Source organism: Neofelis nebulosa, chromosome 13, assembly GCF_028018385.1.
Source record: "Neofelis nebulosa isolate mNeoNeb1 chromosome 13, mNeoNeb1.pri, whole genome shotgun sequence".
In the NCBI taxonomy this organism is placed as follows: Eukaryota; Metazoa; Chordata; class Mammalia; order Carnivora; family Felidae; genus Neofelis; species Neofelis nebulosa.
In genome coordinates, this window is record NC_080794.1 from 72,869,277 (window position 1) to 72,878,105 (window position 8,829).

An 8,829-nucleotide genomic window follows, 5' to 3' on the forward strand; every position below is an offset into this window, starting at 1 on the left:
TTCCCACATCTCCCTAAAGCCTCTAGAGCAGGCCCACCAGGAACAGCGGGCACGGGATGATGGGAGAGCCCGATTTAGCTGTCCTCAGGTCTTATGACTGACACCTGGGTTGCTACATTCCTGAAACTGATCTCAACACCTGCCCTCCTTAGAAAGTAACTAAAGGCAGGCCCCACTGGCCCGCCTGCAGAAAAACAGACCAGAAGGCCCCACGCACCGAAGGAGCAGTTTCTTCCTGTCCCCAGGCAGCGGAACTTGCCAGGGGAGCTGGATCTAGGGGTGAGAAGGGAGCAGGGCCCAGGGGTGGGGGGCTGCTCCAGTTCCTCCTGCTTCAGGGAGGGGAGGAGAGCACCGTGGTCTCTGTTTTCGGGTAATTTGGGGGTACAAGGGTGTGATCAAAAGGGGATTTCCCATGGCCCCAGCATGCCAGCCTGCCTTTGCCCTTTCAACCTCTCTTTCCTGAGTGAAACTTCATTGTTTATTTACCCACCACCTCTTGCCAACAAGGAGCTGAGATGATATGCAACCCAGGCCACGTGTGACCGGATTGAACCAACAGAAAAAAACATTTTTTTTTAATATTTGTTTTTGAGAAAGAGAGATCTGCATGAGCAGGGGAGGGGCAGAGAGAGGGAGACACAGAACCTGAAGCGGGCTCCAAGCTCCACGCTGTCCGCACAAAATCCGATGCGGGGCTTGAACTCAGGAACTGTGAGATCATGACCTGAGCCGAAGTCTGACTGAGCCACCCAGACGCCCCTACCAACAGAAAAATTTTAGGTGAGGGCTGAGAAAAGTTGAAGGCGGCAAGTACGTGAGTTGTAAGGGCTGATGGAGCCATGGTGAATACTCATGAGATTTGACTGGGAGCCTCCTGGGAGCCAAGGCAAAAGGAGGAAGCAGTGTCCAGTACTTGGCTTTCCTTGTTAGAAGAAGTGTTCCAGGTGATTTGGGGAAATTGTTCTACTCGACTCTGTATTCTAGAATTCTCTTACGGGACTGTATATGATGTGGGCAGAGACACTGAGAGCCTTGGAGAAAATCCTTAGGTAGCTGGCAGCCGTACACAGGAGAACAGACCAGTGGATGATTTCTAGTCTGCGTGAACAGGTTCCTCATGTCAGGGTGACACTTCCCAGTGTCAAAAGACCTGATCTTTGCACATGCCTGCCTAGCCCACCTGAGCCAGTTGTGCTGGCTCAAATTTGTGGGTTTTTTTTTTCAAACTGTTTTTCAAATTTCTCCTGGTACTTAGCTGATCTTCCAGGAGCCAAGTCCGTAGGACAAGGAGGAGGCTACTGCTGTCATCCCTGTCACCTGCCACCCCAGCGTTCTGGGTGGGGATCCTGCTGGTCTGGGTTCTGGGAACACCTCGCAGACATTTACTCTTTGAGGTTCTCTGCTGGGTCTGACACCACCAGGAGGAAGCCCAGCCTGACTGGGAAGCGCCGACTCCTTCAGGCTGATCCTTGGGCCGCCGCAGACCTGTCTGATGAGGACCGACCCTGGGGAGGAGGGGTTCAGAGGGCACCTCCGGTTTGCAAGACAAGAAGGGAGAGAACTTTCCAGTTCAGAGGCAGGTCCCTGGGCTGAGAATCGGGACCCTCGGGTCCCTGTGTCAGAGCCACAGTGAATTCACTCAGGCTTGGGCAAATGTCTACCTCCTGCCACCTCCATCTGCCCCTCTGCCCATTTGACCTGTGTCTTGTGCTTGCCTGAGGTTGTTGGAGCCAAAGCGAGACACGGAGGGCTGGGGAAACGGCTCCCCGTCGGTCACAAGGGGCGGTGGTCTGTCTGTCCCAGTACTTCCCACAGCGCCAGTGCGACAGGCCCCGGGCCTGTCTGGAGATAGGGTGCTGTTCCCGTGTGCCCCCCCCATGCCCCCCGCCCGGCTGGGGCTGCATCTGTGGGTGCTTCCTCACTCGCCACCCCGGTCTCTGCGTTCTGCCCCTTGGGTGCCTCCGCCGGGCACCTCACCTCGTAAGGCCTGCATCATCTCCGCCCACTTCCCGCCCCCACAGCCACCGTTCTGGTTCAGCCCTGCTCCATGCCTCATCCTCCCCAAACAGGCCCTTCTCAGCTCCTTGTTTTTACACGTGGTCTTCCCCCTGGCTGGAACACCCTTCCCCCGCTTGGAAACTATGACTTTCTTTAACATGCTAGGTGAGTGTTACCTTCTTTAAGAAGCCTTCCTTGACTCTCTTTGACCTCCTTACAGGTGTTACGGCTCCCCTGCTGTGTCCCAGGACACGGTCCCTCTTTCACAGGTTGTCCTTGGGATCAGTTTATGGGTGGGGTCTACATTAGCCGGTGAGTCTCCAAGGGCAGGGAATATGTCCCACCCCCTCTGCGCTTGCCACAGAATAGGTATCAGCGACTGTTAGTTGAAGGACTAAGCAGCCCCCTTGCCCATCCTCGTCTCTGAGCCCCTGGTCTCTGTTCAGTTACCAGCTGGCTGTAGGAGCAAGATGTGTCCTTGGAGTGGTACCAGGGGGCACCTGCCCCCTGCCCTTGGCTTTGTCCATCCTGCCCTCCAGGGTTCCCACCCACCCGGGACTGGGAGGCAGCTCTGGCTGTTGGAGACACAAGCCTGGCTTAGATTGCCGAAGTTTGGCCTTTCAACAGTTGGATTCTTCTACAGCCACAGAGCTGGGCTTCCTACGCCAGCTTCATCCCTCCGTGTCCCCAGGGGTGTCCCGTCTCCAAACCTATCTGTCCTCACTGTGCGTCCCCACCTAGCCAGGCCCACCCAGTTCTCAGGGACCTTCCGCAGGCAGGGCCGGGAACAAAGCACGGTTTATGACAGTTGTGTCAACACTGGGGGGGATGGCCTGGGTTCACCCTGCTCCTTGGAAACCACGCCTGCCTGCCTAGTGCCGGCACCTAATCAGTGCCTCCTGAAGACGCAGGGGCTGCAGGGAACCTCCCCACCCCCTTCTCTCCTAGCATCTAGAAAACCCTACAGGCTTAGCCCAGTGAGTGGGGATTTCACAGCCCTGGAAGAGAGAGACCTTGGTCTAGATTGATCAGGCTAGCCAGATGATTAATAATTAAACCTGACCTGTTCCAGACACACACACACACACACCCTGCAGCCAGGAGTCACCCGAGAACAGGGGCTGAGAAGGAAGCCGGAAAGCTCAGTGTGGGCGGTTCCCAACGCCCTGAGGGTGAACATAGCCTTTTAAGAGTCTCAAGGCTCCTCCTTCCCACCTGCCGGAGGTCCTGCGAGTCCACTGCCCAACTAAAGCCTTCCCGACTTTTCCCACAGGCTCTGAGCAGGCCGTGGGCGATTCCTAGGGTGCAGCCAGCTTTGGTGGCTCTGCCCTGGGGTGGGATTTGCAGATCAGATTGGACTTGGGCTCCACCTGTGTTGACGCTAGATTTCCTCAGCTCCATTGTGAGTTCCTCCTGAGTGGCCTCTCCCCTTTCTTATTTATGTTCCCACTGCCCAGTGCTCTGCAAAGGGCCAGGCACACCCAGCAGGCCCAGCACCAGCTTTTCGTCTGACCTGGGCACAGGGGCAGTGTTCAGCTCAGAGAGGGGGGGGATCTAGTCAGCCAGATGCATTCCACCCTCACATCAGGGACCCCCTAAGTTCTCTGAATGTCCTTCCCCAGCCACGAGAACCCTGAGACTCCGGGTAGCTGCTGGACAACGTGGAAGCGGAGAACCCCAACACCAGAACTCAGCCAGGCAGCCAGATTCTCCACTCTGCAGATTCATCGTTTTGGCTTCTCCCTTACTTGTCCCAAGGCCCTAGGGAAGCATGATCTCCTCCCTAAAGGCCACCTTCCCAAGCCACATCTCCCCAGAGCTGAGAGGCAGCCCCATCCAGTGGCAGCCATTCTTTTAGCATATTGACCAGCCTGCTGTGGTTAGTTCTGTTTGGGTAGGTGGGGAGGAGAGGGGTCTCCAGTCTCTGTGGTGTCCTAGCCTCAGGCCAGCCAGCCTGGCCCCCCTCCCTGGGCCTCTCCCATCCCAGGAAAGCAGGCCATCACCCTGGCCCTGCCTTCTCCCCTCCTGGTGATACGGGAGAGAGGACAGAAAGGCCTTGGCTAATTGTTTAAGCACAGGTACATATGTGCACATGTGTTTGCACCTGCTGCATGGGTGCATGCGTGTGTACATGCATGTGAAGCTTCTGGAAAGCAATGGTCACAGATGCAGGTTCAAAATCTGAGCCTTCCCAGGATGCTCTATCATATTTACACTCCAATCCTGCCCCTTGCCGCTTGGTACACCCATCTCTGTCCAGACCCACACTGTGATCTGCCTGTTCTCTCACTCCTGGCCCAAGAGTTATTCCTCTGGGACTATTCAGAGCCTCTCTCCTTCCTTGCTGAAGAAAACTCTACCTGCCAAACATTTGCCCCTTCTTTTCTCATTAGAACAGGGCTGGGGGAGAATCAGAGGAGTGTGGCTAGTGTGTGTGTTCTTTATAGATGGCCGAGATTGATTCCCAGAGAGAAGAAGGAAGGAGGGAGAGGGAAAGAGAATGCATTCTCTGTGGGGAAGACGTCAGGGAGGCTCTGTCTTACCCTGGTGGAGAGTAGAGATTCCAAGATGCAGAGACAAAGAGGCTTCTAGCCGGCTGTACAGTATTAGAGAGTTAGAGACCAAAAGAAATGGAAGCAGGGATTTAAGGGCACATTACTACAGATTACATATTTGATCTCATTGTCCTTTGAGTGACCCAAATAACATATTTCGTTTAATCTAAGACAAGATCCGTTGTAAATTTCATCTTTATTTCTTGTTCAAAAAGAAGGAAAAAACACCTGCCAATTAAGTTCTAACAAAGTATTCTTAGCTAATTATTTGTTAGATGCAGCCTGACTTCAGGAATGTCAAAACGTGAAAAATTTCAAGTGTTTAAATATATGAATATGGTACTTTTACTTTAGAGTCTTCAAAATTCCACGACCTGCTGGGATTTATTCTGACTGCAGTCGCATATGTGCTTGTCCCCAGCTCCACCCCCACCCGTTCCAGGGAAGGACATTGACTCTCATCCTGGTATGCTTTACTACATGTGCCTGGCACATCGTAGGGACACATTTACTCAATTAAATTTTATGGAGCAACCACATATTCTCAGGGGGGCTGCAGTCAGAGCCTCTCCAAATGTCTTCGTAAATATTTTCACTTAAATGGCAATCTGAAAGATGGCTAGACAGGGGTGCACACACACAGGCACGCACCGCAGTCTGGAAATCTGGATTGCCAGATGAACTGATTTCAGTCCTCCTGTGTGTGTGTGTGTGTGTGTGTGTGTGTGTGTGTGTGTGTGTTTATGAGGGCCTTGGTGTCAGTGTACCAATTATTCCCATTATCTCAGGCTCTTGGGGAAAGCCTAGATGGGGACTCCACACACAACACGCGTTTGTGCATGCTGCGAGGAGAAGGGGGAGGTTTTGCAGTGGTTTTAAGAAAGAAACGCTCTCAAGGCACCCGGGTGGCTCAGTCAGTTAAGGGTCCAACTCTTGATTTCAGCTCACGTCATGATCTCACGGTTCATGAGTTCAAGTCCTGCATCAGGCTTCATGCTGACAGTGTGGAGCCTGCTTGGGATTTTCTCTCTGTCTCTCAAAATAAATAAACAACAACAAAAAAATGCTCTCAAGTAATTGAGAGCATGGGGACAGATCAGATTGCCTACTGAGAAGAAGGGAGGTTTTATGACAGCATCCCCGAAGACTGCCATCATTTAAGGATGCGCAAAGGAGTCTAAGAAAAAGCAGCCAGAGGGGCACCTGGGTGGCTCAGTCAGTTGAGCATCAGACTTCGGCTCAGGTCATGATCTCACAGTCTGTGAGTTTGAGCCCCACATCCAGCTCTGTGCTGACAGCTCAGAGCCCAGAGCCTGCTTCAGATTCTGTGTCTCCCTCTCTCTCTGACCTTCCCCCATTCATGCTCTCTCTCTGTCTCAAAAATAAATAAACATTGAAAAAAAAAATTTAAAATAAAAAGCAGCCCGAGAATCTCCCAGGAGGAAACCTGGGAGAAATGCCATTGAGCAGACCCACGAAAGAGGGAAGAGGTGGCCATCGAAGGTGAATAGTTGAGCTGATTATCTATAATCCTGTTAGATAGATGATTGATAGATAGATAGATAGATAGATAGATAGATAGATAGATAGATTCAGTCATTCTGAGAATAAACATGTAGAAGATGCAGGGTGTTCAGTGGTAAATGTGGAGAAGGCTGGACAGGTAGAATTGCCTTTGAACCAATGCCATTTTAAAACTGCAATGACTTGTGTGCCATAATCTCTGTCGATTTATGTATGGATAGTGTAGACAGTTGTCCTCCATCCCCAGCTTCTGACACGTGGATCCCCTCTGCCTTGCTCCACCCCTTACCCCTGGGGGCCCACTAGGTTCCATTTCCTGAGTCAAACCTGACCAAGATAGGAAACATAAACAGTCACACTCCACTGTTGTTGAAGGGGGCCACAGTAGAATACTGCCCCTGTAAACACACACACACACACACACACACACACACACACACACACACACACACACAGAGTTTGACCCAACCCAAGCTTAGCTTACATGGTCCCGCCTGCTGGGCTGAATTAATGTGCTTCCAAACTGTCTGCAGGTCCTGGTGTCCTCAGGGGCTGGGCTCTTGCATGGGTGCCTTCTCCTCAGCTGTGATCCATTTTCCTGCCTGACCCTGGCCTCAGGCTCCCTCAGGAATAGGACTGTCCCATAGCCCAGACATTTATTGTCAAACTTCTTTTACCCTATTGAACTGTACAAGGTTGTTTTGCCTGTGTAGTATCCCTTCCCTCCTCTGCAGGTGAGGGAACCGCTCCTTTGAGACCCCATTGGCTGTGATTTGGGTGGGCTGATCTGTCCCATCCTTCTCAGGGTAAAGGGATTTTTTTTCCAATTTAATACATTATTTACTTTGAGGGTAAAGGGATTTTTTGGGGTATAATCTCCCTGCATGATCTATGAATCGGAATCCAGCAGCTCCTTTTCCTGCCATCTTTCCTACAAACCTTTACATATGGGAGTTAATATCTTCTCTGTGACTTTTGGCAGAACCGTCCAAAACAAACAAACAACAACAGCAACCGCAAAATAGGAAAACAAAATGAAACCAAAACCCACCATACTCCAATTCTGGGTTGCTATCTGTAAGTCTGTGGTTCTGTAGATCCCTGAGGGTCCTGAGATCATTTCAATGGATTCATAAGGTCAAAACTGTTTTTATAATAATATTGAGCTTTCATGTGCCTTTTTCTCCAAGTTGACATTTTCACCAAGAGTACAAGCACAGTGTTAGACAAAATTACTGATATGTTGGCCTGAATCAGTGTCGTGGCACCAAAGTGAACTTGTAGCCATTGTATCCTTCATTGCCACACATGTGCAGGGAAAACAAAGCCAGTTTCACTTAAGAAATCTCTTGATGAAGCAGTAAAAATTATTAACTTTATTAAGCCTTAACCCTTGCGTACACACGTTTCTAATATTGTGATGTGATGAAATGGAAAGTACCCATAAAGCTTGGGGGAGCCATGAAGATACACCACTCAGACCTCCCGCTAGGGGAGCATCTGCTGTTCTCTGAATCCACCGCCATGTTCTTGCCACGGCCACGCTTCTCTCCGTCTGCTCCCAGCCAGTGATCATGCATCAACACAAGTTCATTCTTGACATGGGATTCCAACACCGGGTGACTTTGGCTTGAAGACCCTTCATTGGCCCGACTGAATCTTTGTTGAACTCTACACTGCAATCTGAGACGTTTCTTCTCTCCTTCCCCCGGGTTAGACCAGTATGGTGGGCCAAAGAGTCTCCTTGCTTCTCTATCTCTTGCTCTTTTTCCTTCACAGGTGATCTCCCCATCATGCCCATCTAAGCTCTCCTTGGGATCTGTTCCTGAGAAGTCCTACATGTACATAAAGCTCTTCTACTGCATAACAAAATACTACGATTGTCTCATGAAAACCACCCATGTGATCGTTTGCGCCGTGAGTTGAGCCAGTGACTTTTTTCATAGAATACCATTTTGGCTGAAAAGAATGGCTGACTGGCAGACTGTGGTTATTCAGACTTGGTATGGGGCAGAAGTTTCCTCAGAAATGAACGAAGTGAGCTTGCCATTTCAAGGAAAACAAATGACAGTTTTGTTGTCAACGATAAAATTTGAGCTCTGAAGCACAAATTGGAATTTTGAAAAGTCCTGTATCTTCACCATGAGCTCAACGGTTTCCCAATGCTCACAGGCTTTTCTGGTGAGATAGGGGGTGATACTAAATGATGGGATATTGTGTAATGAGATGGGTCAACATTGGAAGATTTGCAAAACTCAGTGAACCAATACTTTTCAAATAGCCCATCCGTGATGTTTTAAAAATCATTCACGGGTAGAAGTCTTATTAAAGTGAAGGACAGATCAATGGATTTTATTTTATTTTACTTTTTTTTAGATTTTTTTTATTTTTAAGTAATCTCTTCACCCTACATGGGGCTTGAACTCACAACCCCAGGATCAAGGGTCGTGTGCTCCACTGACCCAGCCAGCCAGGCACCCCAGATCAATGAATTTTAATGTAACAGACTATGAAAAGTTTATTGATATGGCTTCAGATTCCCCATTGCTATGACTACCCTTTAGTAACTACTTCAAGGTCCTTCTAGACAGACTAAGAATCTAGACCTTCCCTTCAAGGTCCTTCTAGACAGACTAAGAATCAAATTGACATGAGACAAATTAACAGAAGAAAATCAAATGTAGTAGTATACGTACAAGGAATCCATACAAACATGGGAATTCCAAAGACAGGCAAATGAGGTATATATGTC

General features: G+C 49.9%; 1 long non-coding RNA gene across 2 annotated transcripts; it reads left to right on the forward strand.

Moving 5' to 3' along the window:
- Positions 1 to 637: 637 nt before the first annotated feature.
- Positions 638 to 8,437, forward strand: LOC131493364 (uncharacterized). 2 transcript variants are annotated; one of them, XR_009252597.1, is made up of 4 exons: positions 638 to 780; positions 4,908 to 5,019; positions 6,812 to 6,883; positions 7,857 to 8,437. It is a non-coding gene; the product is annotated as an uncharacterized LOC131493364 (long non-coding RNA). The 2 variants fall into 2 exon arrangements; XR_009252596.1 differs by lacking the exon at positions 6,812 to 6,883.
- The last annotated feature ends 392 nt before the right edge of the window (positions 8,438 to 8,829 follow it).